The 23,654-nt window shown below is 35.3% G+C and overlaps 1 protein-coding gene across 1 annotated transcript in view; it reads left to right on the top strand.

Moving 5' to 3' along the window:
* Positions 1-23,654, top strand: part of LOC128219888 (uncharacterized) — an 89,650-nt gene that overhangs the window by 43,742 nt on the left and 22,254 nt on the right. The gene's annotated exons all lie outside the window — the stretch shown is intronic.

A 23,654-nucleotide genomic window follows, 5' to 3' on the forward strand; every position in this document is an offset into this window, starting at 1 on the left:
TAGTCGTATTAGTGTATGATACGAGATCCTTAATTGGGCCGCTTAAGATCATAAAAGGTCAACTAGTCGTACTACTGGATGACACAAGATCCTTACATGGGCAGCTTAAGATCATAAAAGGTCAACTAGTCGTATTAGCGTATGATACAAGATCCTAAATTGGGCCGCTTAAGATCATAAAAGGTCAACTAGTCGTATTAGCGTATGATACAAGATCCTAAATTGGGCCGCTTAAGATCATAAAAGGTCAACTAGTCGTACCACTGGATGACACAAGATCTTTACATGGGCAGCTTAAGATCATAAAAGGTCAACTAGTCGTACTACTGAAGGATACAAGATCCTTACCTGGGCAGCTTAAGATCATAAAAGGTCAACTAGTCGTATTCGCGTATGATACAAGATCCTAAATTGGGCCGCTTAAGATCATAAAAGGTCAACTAGTCGTACTACTGGATGACACAAGATCCTTACATGGGCAGCTTAAGATCATAAAAGGTCAACTAGTCGTTCTACTACTGTAGGATACAAAATCCTTACATGGGCAGCTTAAGATCTTTAAAGGTCAACTAATCGTACTACTGGATGATACAAGATCCTTACATGGGCAGCTTAAGATCATAAAAGGTCAACTAGTCGTACTACTGAAGGATACAAGATACTTACATGGGCAACTTAAGATCTTTAAAGGTCAACTAGTCGTACTACTGGATGATACAAGATCCTTACATGGGCAGCTTAAGATCATAAAAGGTCAACTAGTCGTACTACTGAAGGATACAAGATACTTACATGGGCAACTTAAGATCTTTTAAGGTCAACTAGTCGTACTACTGGATGATACAAGATCATTACATGGGCAGCTTAAGATCTTTAAAGGTCAACTAGTCGTACTACTGGATGATACAAGATCCTTACATGGGCAGCTTAAGATCATAAAAGGTCAACTAGTCGTACTACTGGATGATACAAGATCACTTCATTGTCAGCTTCAGATCATAAAAGGTCAACTAGTCGTACTACTGGATGATACAAGATCCTTACATGGGCAGCTTAAGATCTTTAAAGGTCAACTAGTCGTACTACTGGATGATACAAGATCCTTACATGGGCAGCTTAAGATCATAAAAGGTCAACTAGTCGTACTACTGAAGGATACAAGATCCTTACATGGGCAGCTTAAGATCATAAAAGGTCAACTAGTCGTACTACTGGATGATACAAGATCCTTACATGGGCAGCTTAAGATCATAAAAGGTCAACTAGTCGTACTACTGGATGATACAAGATCCTTACATGGGCAGCTTAAGATCTTTAAAGGTCAACTAGTCGTACCTCTGGATGATACAAGATCCTTACATGGGCAGCTTAAGATCATAAAAGGTCAACTAGTCGTACTACTGGATGATACAAGATCCTTACATGGGCAGCTTAAGATCATAAAAGGTCAACTAGTCGTACTACTGAAGGATACAAGATCCTTACCTGGGCAGCTTAAGATCTTTAAAGGTCAGCTAGTCGTATAAGCGTATGATACAAGATCCTTACATGGGCAGCTTAAAATCTTTAAAGGTCAACTAGTCGTATAAGCGTTTATTACAAGATCCTTACATGGGCAGCTTAAGATCTTTAAAGGTCAACTAGTCGAATAAGCGTATGATGCAAGATCCTTACATGGGCAGCTTAAGATCATAAAAGGTCAACTAGTCGTACTACTGGATGATACAAGATCCTTACATGGGCAGCTTAAGATCATAAAAGGTCAACTAGTCGTACTACTGGATGATACGAGATCCTTACATGGGCAGCTTAAGATCATAAAAGGTCAACTAGTCGTACTACTGAAGGATACAAGATCCTTACATGGGCAGCTTAAGATCATAAAAGGTCAACTAGTCGTACTATTGGATGATACAAGATCCTTACATGGGCAGCTTAAGATCATAAAAGGTCAACTAGTCGTACTACTGGATGTTGAAGATCCTTACATGGGCAGCTTACGATCATAAAAGGTCAACTAGTCGTACTACTGGATGATACAGGATCCTTACATGGGCAGCTTAAGATCATAAAAGGTCAACTAGTCTACTACTGAATGATACAAGATCCTTACATGGGCAGCTTAAGATCATAAAAGGTCAACTAGTCGTACTACTGAATGATACAAGATCCTAACATGGCAGCTTAAGATCATAAAATGTCAACTAGTCGTACTAATAGATGATACAAGATCCTTACATGAGCAGCTTAAGATCATAAAAGGTCAACTAGTCGTATTACTGGATGATACAAGATCCTTACATGGGCAGCTTAAGATCATAAAAGGTGAACTAGTCGTACTACTAGATGATACAAGATCCTTACATGGGCAGCGTAAGATAATAAAAGGTCAACTAGTCGTACTACTGGATGATACAAGATCCTTACATGGGCCCCTTAAGATCATAAAAGGTCAAATAGTCGTACTACTGGATGAAACAAGATCCATACATGGGCAGCTTAAGATCATAAAAGGTCAACCAGTCGTACTACTCGATGATACAAGATCCTTACATGGGCAGCTTAAGATCATAAAAGGTCAACTAGTCGTACTACTGGATGATACGAGATCCTTACATGGGCAGCTTAAGATCATAAAAGGTCAACTAGTCGTACTACTGAATGATACAAGATCCTTACATGGGCAGCTTAAGATCATAAAAGGTCAACTAGTCGTACTATTGGATGATACAAGATCCTTACATGGGCAGCTTAAGATCATAAAAGGTCAACTAGTCGTACTACTGGATGATACAAGATCCTTACATGGGCAGCTTACGATCATAAAAGGTCAACTAGTCGTACTACTGGATGATACAGGATCCTTACATGGGCAGCTTAAGATCATAAAAGGTCAACTAGTCTACTACTGAATGATACAAGATCCTTACATGGGCAGCTTAAGATCATAAAAGGTCAACTAGTCGTACTACTGAGTGATACAAGATCCTAACATGGCAGCTTAAGATCATAAAAGGTCAACTAGTCGTACTAATAGATGATACAAGATCCTTACATGAGCAGCTTAAGATCATAAAAGGTCAACTAGTCGTACTACTGGATGATACAAGATCCTTACATGGGCAGCTTAAGATCATAAAAGATGAACTAGTCGTACTACTAGATGATACAAGATCCTTACATGGGCAGCGTAAGATAATAAAAGGTCAACTAGTCGTACTACTGGATGATACAAGATCCTTACATGGGCCCCTTAAGATAATAAAAGGTCAACTAGTCGTACTACTGGATGATACAAGATCCATACATGGGCAGCTTAAGATCATAAAAGGTCAACCAGTCGTACTACTCGATGATACAAGATCCTTACATGGGCAGCTTAAGATCATATAATGTCAACTAGTCGTACTACCGTGTGCTGCAAGATTCTTACATTTGAATTTTAAGATCATCTTGTGTGAACAATTTCTACTACCGTATGATGGAAGATCCTTACATGGTCAGTTTAAGATCATCACGTCTATGCAAAATCTTATCATTAGCAGTTTAAGATAATCACTTGTCAGCTAGTCGTACTACTAAATGATCTTTAACTGCTCTTGTAAGGATCTTTTCTCATACGCTTATACGATTAGTACATTAAACGATCTTTAATTGCCCATGTAAGGACCTTCACTCACACTGTAGTACGGTTAGTTGAAAATTGATAATCTTAAACTGCTCATGTTAGGATCTTGTATCATACGGTAATACGACTAGGTGACTCTTGATGGTCTTAAACTGTCCAGGTAAGGATATTGCATCAAACCCTCATACGACTAGTTGACTTTTGATGGTCTTAAACTGCCATTGTTAGGATCTTGCCTCATATTGTAGAACGACTAGTTGACATTTGATGATCTCTAACTGCCCATGCTAGGATCTTCCATCAAATGGTTGTACGACTTGTTGACACTTCACTTAATTATCTCATACTACCCATATTAAGATCTTGCATCATACGCTAGTACGACATGTTGACACTTAATGATCTCAAACTGCCCATGTTAGAATCTTGCATCATACGTTAGTACGAATTATTAACTCTTGATGATCTTCAACTGCACCTTTAAGGATCTTGCATCACACTGTAGTACGACTAGGTGACTCCTGATGATCTCAATCTGCCCATGCTAGGATATTGCATCATACGGAAGTACGACTTGTTGACTCCTAATGATCTTAAACTGCCCATGTAAGGATCACGTATCAAACGGTAGTACGACTTGGTGACTCTTGATGATCTTAAACTGCCATCTAAGGACCTTGTATCATTTGGTTGTCCTACTAGATCTCCTGATAATCTTAAACTTCCCATGCTAGGATCACGCATCATACGGTAGTACGACTTGGTGACTCTTGATGATCTTAAACTGCGCATCTAAGGACCTTGAATCATTCGATAGTACGACTAGGTGACTCTTGATGGTCTGAAACTGCCCATTCTAGGAATTTGCATCATACGGTAGTACGACTAGATGACTCTTCATGGTCTTAACTGCCCATGCTAGGAATATGCATCATACGGTAGTACGACTTGTTGACTCTTGATGATCCCAAACTGCTCATGTTAGGATCTTAATCTGTTCATGTAAGGATCTTCTATAATACTGTAGTACGACTAGTTAAATCCTTATTACCTTCCACTGCCCATGTAAAGATATTGCATCATACGGTAGTATGACTAGGGGACACTTGATAATCTTAAACTATCCATGTTAGGATGTTGCATCATACGGAAGTATGACTTGTTGTCTCTTGATGATCTTTATGTGAGGATATTGCATCATACAGTGTTGGACATGTTGACTCTAGATGATTTTAACTATCCATGTAAGGATATTGCATCTAATGGTTGTGCGACTACGTGTTATTTGATGTTATTTTAGTTACCAATGTTTAAATAAGAAGTACTTAGTTTTAAGTGCTTCATCTTTGCAAATTGCCAGGGATTTAAGCTCGCTAATTTTGTCATAGAAAATGAAATACGTGACCCCAAAAGCACGAACATACTTAAGTTATATCTCAATCTCAATATAAGCTCTCATATCTTTCTTCATAAGCTCATGGCAATATTCGATTTACTCGTTTTAAAAGAAAATTACCTAATGTTATGTAGTGACAAACGAAATACATTTAAGATCAACAGAATAACTTGATGGCTAACTAATTAATGACAAATAGCGTTTAATTGTTTTACAAATAGTTTATGGTCCAAATTGGCTGGCACAGTCGAACCCCTTCATCTGGAACCAAGCGGGAATGCTACCATTCAGCAGACAGATATCGGTCTTGTGCACCCATCTCGAGCAAACGAGGAAATTTAGTCACCGAATTCGGGCCAACGAGGTTCGAATGTATACAATAGTCTGTTGCTACAGCCTCACAAAAATACCTATAAGAATTTCAAAGAACTAGACTTTACCATTCCTTTGATTTATATACAAACTTCAAATACGGTTATCATATGACTAAAGTATGTTGGTTACATTGGGACTAGTACTCCTTTGATTCAGAAGGTATTCTCATACCAGGTTACATAAGTCCCAAGTTGTTGATATGTAAACGTATTCTTTAATGATGTTGTAACGGGGTGAACTATATGGGCAACACCAAAGTAACAAGTCCAAGATTAATAAGTTTGATAAGAATAGTTTTTTTAACTTTTTAATGCCCGGTAAAATGCTTTCCTACGAACTCCCATCCTCGTTCATGAAACCCTCAGACTATATAAGATTTCTGCGTTTGATAATAAGTACACAAAACAGTTTGTCTACTCATCGTAATTTAAAATAAGTATCATATGGTTTTCATGTTACGCAATTACGCTGTACAATTACATCAAAAACGTTGCCTGCTAACATGTGATTTGAATTGCATCCAACTATAAACATTCATTTATTTTATTACAACTGACAACTTTAAGCTACATTGGTTTAGGAACAAAACAAAATCTGACACATTTGTGGACCACCTCAACATCTTAAAACAACACAATATTAAAACGTTAATTTCTTCTTTCATAGGTATAAAACTATATAGATCATTACGTCAAAAATGTTACTGAAGATACGGGGGCACACTTAACACCAAACACATTAAATGATCGTGTTAAATGAGTTCCGTATAAAATATCAAAGAAATCTGTCGTTATAATATGTCATGTGTAGACTAAAGGAATATCGCCATTTGTAAGTCTTGTTTGTTTGATTATTAAATGTGTGTGTATTGAATTTTAGAGTTTATTCATATGTGACTATTGTATATATTAGAACTGTTATTTTAGCATAGTATTATTTGCTACCTGATTTGACATCGAAGTGTGTTTGAATAAAGTAATTGTTAGAACAATTTGTCTTTGGTGTCTATTCCAACACACTTCACATAACAAAACCGTTTCACATGTGTTATTCCGTAAACAACTCATGTCAGACATAAAATAGATGTGTTATCATGCAGTCATAGGATATATATGTTTTCTAAGTTTATTCACTCAACATCACATACACAGTTCACATATGTTAACCTACACTTTATACATAAGATACGAAGTATACATAAATTATCCTGCAACCTACACACTTAATACAAACTACACATACATTTACAGAAATTATAGCTAGCACACTGCAAACAACATACATCATTCGCATAATTTAAACTGCACTCCACACGTAACAGTCATAGGATATATATGGGTTTTTCTCATACAATACACATAACATACAATGATCACATATGTTTTCTTACACAATACACATAACGTACAATGATCACATATGTTTTCTCACGCAATACATATAACATACAATGATCTCATATGTTTGCTCACACAATACATATAACATACAATCATCACATATGTTTTCTCACGCAATACACATAGCATACAATGATCACATATGTTTTCTCACACAATACAAATAGCATAAAATCATCACATATGTTTTCTCACACAATACACATAGCATACAATCATCACATATGTTTTCTCACACAATACACATAGCATACAATCATCACATATGTTTTCTCACACAATACACATAGCATACAATCATCACATATGTTTTCTCACACAATACACATAGCATACAATCATCACATATGTTTTCTCACACAATACACATAGCATACAATGATCACATATGTTTTCTCACACAATACACCTAACATACAATGACCACATATGTTTTCTCACACAATACTATTAATACATGTAATACATTTCTATTATCCAGCAGGATCAAGTTCTAATTCTAAGGGAGATCCAACAAAACATTATGGGTATGTTAAAAGGCATAAGGGCCAATGCCTAAAGGCATGAAATGAGAATCATCAGCATAGTACAGATTACAAAAAATAATACAAAAAAGTTATACCTGTTATTAAAACATGTTGCAAAAATAGTTATCAAAACAGACACGCACTAAAATGCATTCCAACATAATAGCTCTTCGCTCTGTTGCCCATTTATTTCATAACAATATTCTATAGGTAATATTAGCCGTTGTGCCGGTAAAATAAGCCGTCTTTTGTTGAAGTTTGTGAAATTATATTTTTAGGAGCATTGAAAGGCTTTTGTAAAGAAGTGCCATATAATTGAAATGTTTTGCATAATATTCTAAATATTGTTTTTGTTATGGAGCTCAGGAAAACATATTTACTTTTAGGTTATTGATATAGACAATGGTTTGTTTGTCCTCATTGTTGTAAAATCTCTGTTTGCTTAACAAACATGATACATAAAAAGCATGTAATACAGTAAAATAGTATGTGTCTCTGATGTTTCCTAGTTAGTTTTTAACTTTAATGCTATAAAAGGGACAAAGACAAATCGTCTAAAGCAGAAAGAAATTATGTTTTTGTTTTCAATTTATTACATGTAGATAGTGTAAGGGAGATGTCTGATATTTGGCATGTTTCTGTTGTGATAATAGATTAAACGTAACTATGCAAAGTCACGCAATATCTAGAACTCACATTGTTTGTGTTCTGAAACAAAGTATTAGATTACATATAGTTTTCGACTCAATATCAAAATACTAGTTTCATTTCAATAATACCACGTATTTGGTTTGCAATTGGATCTGGACTAACGTTCTTTCATTATAACTAAAATAGACCTCAAAGACTACGTTGGTCTAGACATGATATCTCATGGTTATTAACAGCTTTCGTGCATTACTCTGGTTAGGTCATGCTAGTCTGTGAAATGTATTAAAAACAAGTTCCATTATTAGGAATGTTTAAAATTTGCCACTAAAACATTGCTTTTATCGTAAACAGCTTTTAATTGTGTTTGAAGTAAACCAACACATTTGAAAGCATTTATCAGAAATTTAAGCATTCAAAAATTAATAAAGTGTTACAGAATTTCTCTTAACTACTGAGGGGTAAACAATTTAACGATTCTAACAGTAGGATTTGTACTGGTAAATAGTGTAACAATTATGTCTAATTGCTACTCATATTACAAGAGACTTAGCAAACCTTTTTCTTTAAAACTATTCGGAACCAATTGTGCATTGTGGTTTAATTGGCAGTTATTTGTTGTAAAAACTCCAAACTTTTAATGAAATGTTCAATAAAGACAAGTAGCTAGTCCAGACAATGATTTATACGTGTACCTGTACGATCACATTCACTATAAATCAGATGCCTTCTAAGCAAACAGTAAAATGAAATATTTTTTTCCTATTCTCCTCAAAGCAAAACTGATAAGGTCTAGCTATTATATAACCGTCTGGCCTTTATGTTTATTCAAAATTTTGTGAAGTGATAAGGTAGTTATTATATGTCTGCGACCCTTCAATTAAAGGCGGATGCTAATATATATATATATATATTACCTGTTCACTATTGTTACGGAAATACCCGTCTGTCTTGAACATTAATCTCCTGAAATATGATACTTCCTTATGCTGAGACCATTCAGTAGCTAATTGAAAATATTGCATTATTTCCGGGTAAAATTAAAAAAAAAAACCGTCCAAATAAGTACCTGTTGTGTGATCTAAATTAATCAATCGCTCTTAAAATACCCTTATTTCTTGTGGATACAATATATTGTCGTTTAGCACAAAGAGGTAAGTAATAAGCGAAATGTTTTTGTGTTGCTTTTTATTTATCACAAGTTGACGCTGACACCTAATAATTTACTTTATGTTTTAAACAGTTTTTATATACAATGTATCTATATAAGTGTATGATTGATTAGGAAGTCAGTGTCTTCTATGGAACCTTTAACTATTTGATATACACATCAATATATTTTGTATGAGTCTTATTGTATTGTATTTTGTATTGAAATATAAGCTATACGGGTATTTGCTGTGTTGATGTGTACATGTTCGCTAATTGTCCGAATTAGAAGTAACATTATTTGACCTTTATTTGGTCGATCAAAATAAAAGTCGAGATTGAGTAGTCAGAATGGTTACTCAGGCCAAAATTGCCTTATGGAAAGATTAGTACATATTTATTTATTAGATACTAGGTAAATCGAAACGATGTCATTGATAAAACGATGTTATTCGTGTTGGCACACGAATAAGATTAACATATCGTCAATTAGTTAACCTCATCCAGAGTATTAAACCTAGTTACTCCAACCTTTTCTTGATAACGATATTTTCATAAGTATGCGACCTATGTCGGTTGTTTTGAGGAGCTGTGTTTCATGTTCAGACGAACAAGAGGCTCATAGTGTTGAAAGCTGTCTTCTGCCCCCATTGTAACAGTAAGAGTTGTACACGTTCAAAGGGCCGTAGCTTTGATTGGAATTATGCATGGCCTAAGGATGGGCGTTGTAGTCTGCATCCAAAGCTCTTGTTGTTGTTTTGGTGATTCACTCATAGATTTAAAAGTCATTTTCACAGGGAATCTTATTTTGAATTTAAAATATTGTGTTTTGTAAGCAGAACTGCACTATTAAAAACATCCGCGCACTTCTGACACTAATGTGTTTATAGAGTATTACGCTTACGTCACAAAATATTCAGACACACTATTTAGTGTTCTTTTTTGTTGCGAACGACCAATGCTACATTGCTGTCTTTGGCTTGAATTGTATCCTGTTCGTCATTTTCCACGATGCAACTTTAACCCTTCTTTTCATATGATGTATTAGGAAGAAACATACAGTTTCTAAGAAAACCCATCTTATATGGAAGTATCAAAATAAAATCAGGATATGTAAAGAATTAAGGCACGTTTGTGTAATTTAGACCGTGTGACTTACACTTGTATAGTTTGTTTATATTAAAATTAGAGATAAATGGTCGTGACGGTATTGACTTTATTCGTACTTTTTAGAGGTGCACAATCAAGGCTGATGCAAAACATGTCTTAATTTCAATTCATTATTATATTGAACACATTTGAGATTCATAATCAAAACAAAAAAGGCTTATAATTTGTGTACAAATACCAAAATAAAGGTGATAATTTGGTGCTGCTGTAACTAGGAAATTTTAACTCAAAGACCTGTCTGAAGCCAATGCTCTAGATTCATAATGATTTATACCATACTTCTGGAAACATATGAGTTTTCAAGCAGGTCAACGCAGTGTAAATGCTGACTGATAAATGGACGCCACACACTCCACACATTAAGGCAACGCGAAATAACAGTATGGAAACTAACAGCACACTTAATCGACTAGGTGTTTTAGTTCAAGTTTTTATGCATGTAGTGCTTATGAAGCATGCTTTTAAAAACTTGTATGGATATTTTTAACAACAAGGTCATTTGAATTGAGGCCATGATTAACATAAACTGTTTGACATTTTTTTAACGAAACATTGAAATATATCGGTTAGGCACCATGTCACTTGTAATTATAGAATTTAAATACAGGGACAAGCCCAGTAAATTCCAATTCAAAAATAAACCCTTTTTCGGGGGGCCTAAGGCAAGCGCCCAAACGATAAAGAACTATAGAAACAAAATATTAACATATACAGAAGTACAAACACCCAAAATAAACTTCTACTACAAACACAAATACAAACACCATAAACAAACCATACTCTCACCACATACACAAATACAAACACCATAAACAAACCAAATACTCATCAAAATTGCTTTACCGTTAAATGATGGGATACCGCCTTGGAACGGTCAGTGAAAAAAGATCCCACTGGAACTCGAGTCTTCTGGGGCTTTATCAAGTTAGCATGGCCATAATCGCAATCTTGTCCTATCATTTTTCAATAATTACTATATTAAAATACATAAGCCTTACCAGAACCCGCATCAACTTGGAAAAAAAATATGGCAACTTGTCAGTTTTATTGGAGCATAAAAGTCGATAAAGTAAGAAGCTTTTATCAAATCAATAAGCGTATATTCAAATGAACATCAGTTAATAGATATAAACCGTTTGTGTTGAAAATTGAGCAGGGTATTTTACTTTTTTTAAATAATCTAAAATGTTTGTTTAAATACAAGAGCATGTAAAAGTCAGTCTTGATAAGGTTCGTGACATCCTATCTCAACATAACTGTAAGTTCAACATTTTGATTTCAATTTAAGATAGTGCCAAGGAAAATGTTGTTCTACAAGCAGAACGCATTTGTCCTACAAAAGCCTTACTCTTTGACTGTGAGGAGCATTCACTATGTCATGTTTCTTAGGTTTATCATAGTATGAGTATTTTTGTTCAAATAGCAATCTTGTTCATTAATCAGCATGCGAATGACAATAAAGATTAATGAACAAACAAATTAGATATATGGATGACTACTGGGATAGTCTATGTTGTTTTCAGTGTGTATCATTAAACACTTTAATGCACGCTTAAAAATGCAGTAAGGGTACACCTTAAATTAATATTTATGATGGCATTACAAAATGCAACTGCTCTGCAGAAGGAAGCGCATGACAACATATAAAATGCAAGATGATTATGGAAGCTTTTTAGCACTTTGTCTAAGCAAAAAAGCTTATCTGTGATTCGGACTTCTTTGTTAATATAGAATTGTCATAAGTTTATAACGTTACTCACATTCCGTTTGCATACTTGGTTTGCTGGTTGGTCATGACTAATTGATGACCCCTATTGATATTGAAATCAGTAGATCAGAGGTCAAGGTCGCGGTGAACATGAGGTGAAGAAACGGTTTCCGCTCAATAACTAAAGATCCTTTGTGTGCAGAAATTTCATACTTGGTATGCTAGTTGTTCATGACTAGTAGATGACCCCTATTGATTTTGAGATAAAAGGTAAAAGGTCAGGGTCGCGGTTACCATCAGGTAAAAAACGTTATGTTGGTGGTGACCTTAGGCTTAAAAATGGTTTCTGCTCAATAACTAAAGAACGCTTGTACCCAGTAACTTCATACTTGTTATGCTAATTGGATATGACCGGTACATGACTCCAATTGATTTTTTAGATCAATAGGTCAAAGGTCAAGGTCATCGTGACCTAAAGGTGAAGAAACGGTTTCCGCTCAATAATTTAAGAACGCTTGCACCCAGGAACTTCATTCTTGGTATTCCAGTTGGTCATGACAAGTAGATGAACCCTATTGATTTTGAGATCAGTAGGTTAAAGGTCAAGGTCGCCGTGATCTTGAGGCAAAGAAACGGTTATCGCTCAGAAAATAAAGAACGGTTACACCCAGTAACTTCATACTTAGTATGCAGGTTGGTCCTGACTAGTAGACGACCCCTATTGATTTTGTAATTAGTCCGTCAGTCAGTCTGTCTGTCCGTTAGTCTCTACGTCACACTTTCCGCTCAATAAAAACCGCACGCTTTTGGTATGCTAGTTGTTCATGACTAGTAGATGACACCTATTGATTTTGAGATCAAAAGGTTAAAGGTCAGGGTCGCGGTTACCTTCAGGTAAAAACGATATGTTGGCGATGATCTTAAGCTCAAAAATGGATTCTGCTCAATAACTTAAGAACACTTGTAGCCAGGAACTTTATACTTGTTATGCAAGTTGGTCATGCTAGTAGATGAATCCTATTGATTTTGACATCAGTAGGTCAAAGGTCAAGGTTACCGTGACCGTGAGGTGAAGAAACGGTTTCCACTCAATAACTAAAGAACGCTTGCACTCAGGAACTTCATTCTTGGTATTCTAGTTTGTCATGACTAGCAGATGAAGTTTATTGATTTTAATATCAGTAAGTCAAAGGTCAAGGTCGCCGTGACATTGACGTGAAGAAACGGTTACCGCTCAGTAACTAAAGAACACTAGCATCCAGGAACTTCATACTTGGTATACAAGTTGGTCATGACTAGTAGATGGCCCCAATTGATTTTGTGATCAGTCCGTCAGTCAGTCAGGCTGTCCGTCAGTCTTTACGTCACACTTTGTTTTCGGTCAATATAAACAGCACGCTTGCACCCAGGAACTTCATATTTGTTATTCTAGTTGGTCATGACGAGTAAATGACCCTTATTGATTTTGAGATCAGTAAGTCAAAGGTCAAGGTCGCCGTGACCGTTAGGTGAAGAAACGATTACTGTTCAGTAACTAAAGAACGCTTGCATTCGGGAACTTCATACTTGGTACGCAAGTTGATCATGTAGATGACCCCTATTGATTTTTTTATCAAGTAGGTCGACGGTCAAGGTCACGATGACCTTGAGCTGAAAAATGGTTTCCAATCAATAATTGAATAACGCTTGCGCCCAGGAACTTCATACAATACATACTTCGTTAACATTTTCCAAGATTAATCGGCAACACTTTCATCTCTTCCTCAGTATTAATTGAAACATGTTAATATACTATATGGCACCATTCAAACTATGTATTCGTTAAAGTTGAGCGCAAAATCTGTAATCCTAATGACTTCACATTTGGTACCAGACCAAGTACCAGTTTGAATATAAGCACACTTTGATACTGCTTTTAATATAACATAGTGTTGCTACATGATATGAATTTAAGATCAGTATGTCAAAAGTCAAGGTTACGGTGACCTTGAGGTAAAAACGATTTACGCTCAATACCTAGAGAACGCTTGAAGCCAGGAAGTTCATACTTGGTATGCAAGTTGGTCATGATTAATTGATGACTCCTTTTGCTTTTGAGATCACTGATCTTATGCAGTAGATTTTTACAATTGAATATGGGTGAATAGGCCAACATTTAAGGTCGCTGTTGGTTCCTCTACAGTCCAAAAGTACACATTTTATGTCCATCATTGATTAAGTCGCAGCAATGACCACACATTCAGGGAGACAAGCGCTTTTTCAAAAAAGCAATATCTAGTCTTGTTTGTTGCGAAAGACCAATGCCACATTGCTGTCTTTGGCTTTAATTGTATCCAGTTCGTCATTTTCCACGATGCAACTTTAACCCTTTCTTTAATTCGATGTATTACGAAGAAACGTATGGTTTCTTAGAAGACCCATCCCATATGGAAGTATCAAAATAAAATCAGGTGATACAAAAAATCAATACACGTTTGTGTTATTTAGACCGTGTGACTTACACTTGTATAGTTTGTTTATATTAAAATTAGAGATAAATGTTCGTGACGGTATTGACTTTATTCGTACATTTTAAAGGTTCATAATCAAGGTTGAGGCGAAAAATGTCTTAATTTCAATCCATTATTATATATAGCACATTTGACATTTATAATCAAAACAAAAAAGGCTTATAATTTGTGTACAAATAGAAATATAAAGGTGATAATTTGGTGCTTCTGTAACTCGGAAACTTTGACCAAATAGTTATCGATTGAAAAACAAACATTTATAAAGTCATATATTTTTCATCTGTATAGTTTTCTTCCATCAACCTCTAAACCTTTAATTGTGTCCCTTTAAAACATAACCTACGTTGGTATAGAGGTGACATGTGATTTAACTCATTCATAACTATGTCTTGAAAGCAGGAAGTAAGTCGTGGCCACGACAAAATATGTCGAAGGAACGAGTAATTAAAGTCGTGAGCATGAAATGAAAAAGTGCATTGTACAAATCTAGAATTGCCTATCAAGTACAAAAGGCAAATGATGGCATATTTCACTACTAAAATAGACACAATTTGTTCACTTGTTTTTTATTACCTTCGCTCGCAATAAAAAAATGACAATTCGTCAGTCTCTTTTCTTAAAAACAATCAGTAAAACACCATATAGCTTATAATTATAAAACTTTAAAACAAAAAAAGTTAAATTGCCGCAGATTTTTCCCTTTCGACATAATCTTGATATACTTATGTGTTCTATGTGTCCATTTAAAGACCTGTATGGAACTAATGCTCTAATTTCATGATGATTGATTCCATATCTGGAAACATATGAGTTTTCAAGCAGGTCCACGCAGTATAATTGTTGACTGATAACTGGATATGAAGGCAACGCGAAAGATCATGATGGAAACGAACAAAATACTTAATGGACTAGGTGTTTAGTTATTTTTAGCATATACAGTGCTTATGGAGCATGCATTTAAAAACTTGTATGGATATTTTTAACACCCAGACCAGTTAAATTGGAGCCATGATTAACACAAACAAACTGTTTGGCATTTCATTTACAAAACATTGAAATATATCGGTAAGGCACCATGTCAAAAGTAAACCCTGTTTTGGGGGCACAAAGTCAGCACCAAAACGACAAAGATCTATAGAAACAAATATATAAACATCACATTTACAAATGCAGACACCATGCACTCAATAAGTTTACTTTCCTGTTAATGGTGGGATTACCGCCTTTGAAAGGTCAGTGAATCAAGAGTTCACTGGAATTCGAGTCTATTTGGGGCTTTAGCTAATAAGAATGGCCGTAACCTCAAACTCCCATCATTTTTCAATGATTACTAAATTAAAAAATATAAGTCTCACCAGAGCACCCATCAACTTAAAAAACATGGTGCCTGGTCAGTTTCCTTTGATTAAGCATTAGAGTTGATATTGTAAGTAGCTCTTCAAAACAAATTAAGCCTAAACTTAAAAGATATAAGTTAATAGATAAATTGTATGTATCCAAAAGTGAGCGGGGCATGTTTTTTGTTTATAATATCAAAGAATATCTATAATGTTTGTTTTATTACAAAAACATAAAAGAGCATGCCTGAAAAGGGTTTGTTACATCCAAACTCAAACTAACTGACAAATCAACATTTTGATTTTAATTTAAGAAAGTGGCAAGGAAAATGTTGTTCTATAGGCGTTTACACCGCATATGCCGTCCCGAGCAAATTTTTCCTCCAACAGCCTTACACTTTGACTATGAGAAGCATTCAATATGTCATGTTTCTTTGGTTTATCAGAGTATGAGTATTTTTGTTCAAATAGCAATCGTGCTCATTTAACAGCATGCGAATTTGGGCTAGACAAGAAGATTCACGTACATTTATGGCTTCTAGGAATGCCCTTGTTGTTTCCAATGTGTATTGATGAACGTTTAATGAATGCGTGTTTATCAAGGGTACAACCGAAATTGCAATTGGAGGATGGCATTACAAAAAGCATCTGCTCTGCAGAAGGAAATGCTTGACAAGAAATAAAATGAATACCTGATTATGCAAGCTTTTTATCACGTTGTTTATGCAAATAGCTTCTCAGTAATACAGATTTCTTTGTTTCTATAGAATTATCATAAGTCTACACACTCCGTGTGCTATTTAAAAGTGTGTAAGATTATATATTTTACGAAATTCACACCTTTACGTGACGTCCACGTTTAATTGGAAGAAAAATATTGTTTAAACACGTGCATTTTTCACATTTTATTTCGTAAACGTTTTAATTCTTAATTGCCAGAAGATTATTGTTTACTGAATTTCAACAACGTACATCTCCTTCTTCTCTATATAACGTCTGTATGTTTACTGTCTCTCCTACAACAAATTGTCGGTTAGAAAGTATTTCACAAATACGTTAAACGTTTAAGCGAGATCTTGAAGCGACGCATTACAGGAAATGTTTGTGTCCATGAATGAAAGAAGAATATTTCCAAAGTCCTTCATTTCGATTTTGATTTCAGTTTAAACAATAAACAAAAGGCATGTTTAGCTTCCAGTGACACTGTTTAAGGAAGAGTTGTCCACAAGAACGATTATTAAGTTTTAAAACATCACCACAACCCATCCATTTTAGCAACATGATGAACAGAGCTCTACCTTCTTGCGCTTGGTGCCGATCGTGGCTCATACTTTTTTTGTGTTTTTTTTTTCTAGCAAAATATTCGTAAAGCCCGTCCAAACCCAGCCAGTATAATAATCTCTTTATCCAAGGTTCATCGTTTTCTTGGTCGCGATTTTCTTCATTTATATCCCCCATGCTTTATGTCTTGAAAGAATGAAATAATGTTATTCGAGTGTCATTTTGGGACTTATATATACGAACATTTATAATAGGACCTATGAATATGCAGATTCAAAATGTCAAGAAGGCGTTCCAATATAGCAACGACTGCCTTATGCGTTAATCACAGCCAAATATATGATCAGCCCTACCATAGCTAAAAAGACTGAATACAACATTATGATATAATAACGCCTGTCGACCGACATAAAATATATATGTATAATAGAATAAATATCGCAGAGCTATTTTAATTGGTGCTTGTATGGCGTTCATTCAAGTTCAGTTTTGTCATGCGATCAGGAAAAACCCAGTCGCATAAAGAACCTAAACATGTTTAATGTATTTTGTATGTTTCATTCACAAAGTTTTGATACGTGTGTTTACGTTTGTGTGTCTCGTTCCACGTCGTCTGGCCTCTTACCTTGTGCCTCTTACAGGGTTAACATTAAAATTATTTATCTTTTAGCTTGATCTTGTAGTTTTCATTGTATTACTCGATTAAAATGGGGCATAACATGTCAAACTGAAGGAAAGTGTTGGTTTTTGTTTATATGATAGTATAATCTTATTCTCATTGTGTCGCTGAAAATGTCCAAAGTTAGTTTTTGACTGCTTGCTTGTCTTATTGTAGTTTTGTCACTATAAACAAAAATATGGTAGTGTTGTCCACATGTATAATGTCTCACCACACAATGGAGGTATCACTTTCTAATGTTCTCTTAAAAAGACACAGATACCTCTGGGCGATAAATGACGGCGCGGCTCATCCGGCTACTCGTTATCAAAGGTCTGCTTTGATAGGTATTGACGAATTATATATATATCAGAGGGTATGTGTTTAGAATAACCCTATTATATTTCAAAACATTCCAAACTTTACCAGTTCTAGAAGCGTCTTAATAAGAAACATTCAAAAGTAAAACTATAAAAGTAATAAATAACTCCACTTAAAATTTTATATTTTGTTGCAGAGTCTGTGTATAAAAAAACGTGTTTAACAACTTGCAAACCATAAGGTCAAGTTTAAATAATCCTGACAGACGTGCTCATTTATTCGTCCTCGTCGAAAAGGCATCGAAGATGATTCCATTTTTGTTCCGTTGTAAACCAAAGAAAAAAGTTGAAAATCCTGGTCTCAAAAACCGCAGGCCCAATGACGAAATCAACCAAAATAAACGTTAATTGGGTCTTATGACTTTCTTAGCAGCAATTTTCTGTCCTATCTTCGCTTAACAAGCATATACCTCCTTAGTAACAATTAACATTTTTAGCAACCACCAAATTCCTGAACAGCCACCTTTGACTATCTTGACAATTAATGATTGACTTGGCAATAGTTTGATTCCTTAAGATGTCTTTGTACTGAAGCTAGGCGAATGTTTAATTATGTCTCCCCCATTCATTGGGAGACATATTGTTTTTGCCCTGTCTGTCCGTCCGTCAGTCCGTCCGTCAGTCCGTACGTCACACTTCGTTTCCTCTCAATAACTATAGAACGCTTAAACCAAGGAACGTCATACTTGGTATGCTAATTGTTCATAACTAGTAGATGAATATTGATTTTGTCAAAGGTCAAGGTCGCCGTGACCTTGAGGTGAAGAAACGGTTTCCGCTCAATAACTAAAGATCCTTTGGGTCCAGGAACTTCATACTCGGTATGCTAGTTGTTCATGACTAGTAAATGACCCCTATTGATTCTGAGATCAAAAGGTCGATGGTCAATATTATTTTAGGTAAAAAACGATATGTTGGCGGTGACGTTAAGCTTAAACATGCTTTCTGCTCAATTCCTAAAGAACGCTTGTACCCAGGAACTTAATACTTGATATGCTAGTTGGTCATGACTAGTAAATGATTTCTATTGGTTTTGAGATCAGTAGGTCAAAGGTCAAGGTCACCGTGACTTTGAGGTGAAGAAACGGTTTTCGGTCAATATGTATAGAACGCTTACACCCAGGAACTTCATACTTGGAATGCGAGTTGGTCATTACTAGTAAATGAACCCCATTGAATTTGAGATCACTAGGTCAAATGTAAAGTCGCCTTGACCTTCAGGTGAAGAAACTGTTTCCGCTCAATGACTTAAGATCCTTTAGGTTCAGGAACTTCATACTTGGTATGCTAGTTGTTCATGACTAAAAGATGATCCCTATTGATTTTGAGACAACAAGGTCAAAGGTAAAGGTAATCATGACCTAGAGGTGAAGATACGGTTTCCGCTCAATAACTAAAGAACGCTTGCACACAGGAACTTCATTCTTGGTATGCTAGTTGGTCATGACTAGTAGATGAACCCTATTGATTAAAGATCAAAAGGGTAAAGGTCAAGGTAACTATGACCTGTTCGTGAAGAAACGGTTTCCGCACAATAACTAAAGAACGCTTGCACCCAGGAACTGCATACTTGGTATGCTAGTTTGTCATGACTAGTATATGAACCCTATTGATTTTGAGATCAGTAAGTCAATGGTCAAGGTCAACATGACCTTGATGTGAAATAACGGTTACTGCTCAGTATCTAATGAACGCTTGAACCCAGGAACTTCAAACTTTATATGCAAGTTGTTCATGACTAGTGCATGACCCCTATTGATTTTGTGGTCAGTCCATCAGTCAGTCAGTCAGTCAGTACGTCAGTCTGTACGTGACTTCGTTTCCGCTCAATAAATAAAGAACGAGTGCACTCAGGATCTGAATACTTGGTATGCTAGTTGGTCATGACTAGTAGATGATCCCTATTGATTTGGGATCAAAGGTCAAGGTCACAGTAGATGTTCACTATTTCATGCTGGTGAATAAAGCAAACTTCACTGTTGGTTTGTTACCAGTCGACAAACCGGGATGTTTATACCATATCCACACTTTTATTCATCGGCGATTCAGATTTCTTTGTTTTCATAGTTGATAACGTTTATTACCAGCTTCCGTTTGCAATGTAAATGTGTGTAGCATTTCATATTTTACGCCACTGAGACCTTTACGGGACGGGCACGTTTAATAACATTTCAACAGAGAAAAATAATAAACACGTAAATAGTTCACATTATTTACTTGACGTACAATTTGTTTCTTAAATGAAAGCATAGTATTGTTAAATTTCAACTACGAACAATTCCATATTAAGTTTGTCAGATCTGTATGTATACTGTATTTTAACAATAAACTGTTGGCTAGAAAGTAATTCACACAAACGTTGATGATAAAAGTTCCCACGAGATCTTGACTTAACCCTTTACAGGTTGTTTTTGTTCTTGAAGAAAAGACCAATCTTTCCAGAGTCCTTCCTTTCGATTTCATTTTCAGGTAAAGCAAAACAAAGTACATGTTCAGCTTTCGGCGACGGTAGAAATGGCCTAATTCCTCCATATTCAAACTTGATCCAAGCCATCAATAAACATATAACTATGTTAATCTAAGAATTGTCGACAAGCATGATTGTATATCTTTCAAATTGTCACCACAGGTTATCCGATCTAGCAATACCTTCGAGCGCTTGGTGTCGAACTTGGATAATATCTTACTGCTTTAGGTTTTCCGCATAAAAGTCTTTTAATCCAACGCAAGTAGAAAAAGGCAAATATTGTCCATATCCAAGATTCATCGCTGTCTCGGAAGTAGCCAATTTCTTCATTTACATCACCCATGATTTATGTCTTGGCGGAACAAATTGTCGTGGGGCCTTTCCTGGACTTTTATATGCGGACATTTATAATAGGCTCTATGAATATGCAGATACAGACCGTCAAGTAGGCGTTCCAATATAGCAAAGACTGCGTTCTGCACGAATCACAGCCGTATATAGTGTGGACCATCCCAAACCAAACCAGACAGAAGGCGGAACTGAATACAACATTGTATTATAAGACCGCCTACTGACCTACATAAAATATCTATGTTTACCAGAAACTATCACGAAAAGCTATTTTTGGTCAAGGTCGTTTCAATGTCAGGTTTATCATAATATCCAACATGAGAACAGGAAAAACCCAGTCAAATAAAGCACTATACCATTTGTCTAGTGAAAAGAAAACGTTTACTCGTGTGTGGTCTTTTTTGTATGATCGACTTTTGTGTCTATCGTTCAGTGTTGTTTGGGCCCATACCTTGTGCCTCTTAATAAGGTTTATATGTAATGTTTTGCCCATTGGGTTTATTCCTGTTGTTTTTTATTGTATTATCTTTTAAATGGACCATAACATGTGAAAGTGTCAGACACTGCATTAGGTGGAAAATCTTCAATCTTCAGGCCACATTTCTGACATAATTCATGTCTTCTTGATGGTATGGACCATCTGTGGGTTTTTATCATACCATGGGATTCATGAGAGGCCTATAATTACGGAGTGCCTGGAATCCCATATGCATCACTTGTAGAGTTAGTGAAATGTTCCATTTTATTAATTAATCAAATGACGAAATCTAGGTCATAATGTAAGAGGGCTAGCATTCACATTAAAAAACTGTCGTATTATGTTCAATTCCTGTTGTCATAAAATAAAACTTTCACTGTAACAGTATAAGGTTTCTTATATGTATTTGTATAAACTAGACAGTTTCAGCTTTCATTCCAAAGGTCTTTGTCACACCACTTTGATGTATTGATACAAATGTATAAGATCTTGACGCACATTGTGATCTTTTTCATAGTTAGATGTTTTATCTGTAGCATATGCCTTATGAATTATGTTAGATTCCATTCCTTGAAAAAAGTAATCATACCTATCTCAAAATTATGAAATTTTATTAACAAAACTCTGAAACTCTGGAGTCTACAGAGACAAGATATTAACATTTTAAACAATTATCGTTTCGAGTGTTTCATTGTATAATGACAGACATTAAATTGCAATGAAAAAAAAAACAGATTAGGTCACATACATCATGTCATTGTAGTTTTTATGTCGGTCTATTTTAAGTTCAACTACTTTGTTTCGATTAATGTGGCATGTGCAGCACATGCAAATGGCACTGGGTGTAAGCAAGTTAATTTCTGCGTTAGTTAATCATTATGTTGTGACCTGACCTCAATAGCCTGGTGTATAGAATATTTCAATAGTTAAGTGTATGCGAACTTCCCTATAATAAGGACCATGATAAAATTTTGTTACTTAGCATAGGATAATTACAGTCCATGGATTTAATTTATAAGTTGGTTGATTCCAAGTTTAATAGAGTGTATAGCAATGTAATGAACATCCGAAATCATTTCGGACTTATTATTGGTAACCTCATGTAATCAGGCTGTCCGTTTATTGGTAAAAACACATCAAGTATACCTTCAAATATTTATTAGATCAACATGTATACAGCAAACAAGTAGTTCAGAGGTTGTTAAATTATTACATGATACAACGATACTATGTCGCTATTTTACGTGCATTTGTTTTTAAATATTCCGTCCTACCTTCCCTTATGCACCGAATAAAACCAGCTGAGCTGATGTGAAAAACAGTATAATCACAAAGAGATTTATAAACTACTGGCCTTAACTTTTACAAGGAAGATCAATAACTTAACGAAGTTGAATATCCTGAAGTATTGTAAATGACTTTACCGATTCCTTGGGACAATAACATACTTTATTCAACAGAACATGGTCAAGTATCGGATTTCGATTTGGATGAAATTTACATCGGTCGTCTATATGGAGTTCGACCCTGGGTTCGAAGGTATTGATATCAATATAATTTATTCCTTTCAATGGCTCCTTTGAGACAAATCTTCTGCAGTAGCATATTCATATCAAAACATTTTTATCAAATGGAGAGTTCAACACTGTGCCAGTCCAAACTTCGTAATGGCATGTTGGTTTGGTATGGTACTCGTTGGTTATTTTATCGTATTTCTTATTTTACTTCTACATTCCGCAGGTAGTGCATTTATATCAGTATTTACCGCCATTGTCGGAAAAACTTTTGCGGCTATGGATTTTACACGCAGTCTGAACGAATACAGCTTCTTCTTTCTGTGTGGTTTAAAAAGGTGTCTATATATGTGGTTTAAAAAGGCTTGTTCAACACAGGTTACCTTTGCCTCGACCAATGATATATTATCAGCAAGTTTGATCTGAGTCGTAGATATAAAATGCCAATCAATGTTTCAATGGAGCTCAATGGTATGTCCTAAAATCCAACAATGGTTATTTTGACATTTGTTGTCAGTAATAATGACTTTGTGATAAGTTCTTCTACTAATTCATACAAGATTCGTCCCCAATTATGTACAAAACATATTTGTTTGATAGTTAAATCACAATATGTATCGTATTTTCAAACATGTCAATTTGAGTATGGATTCTACAAAATTACAAATAATGACTGG

This window comes from Mya arenaria, chromosome 15 (assembly GCF_026914265.1).
Source record: "Mya arenaria isolate MELC-2E11 chromosome 15, ASM2691426v1".
Taxonomy (NCBI): domain Eukaryota; kingdom Metazoa; phylum Mollusca; class Bivalvia; order Myida; family Myidae; genus Mya; species Mya arenaria.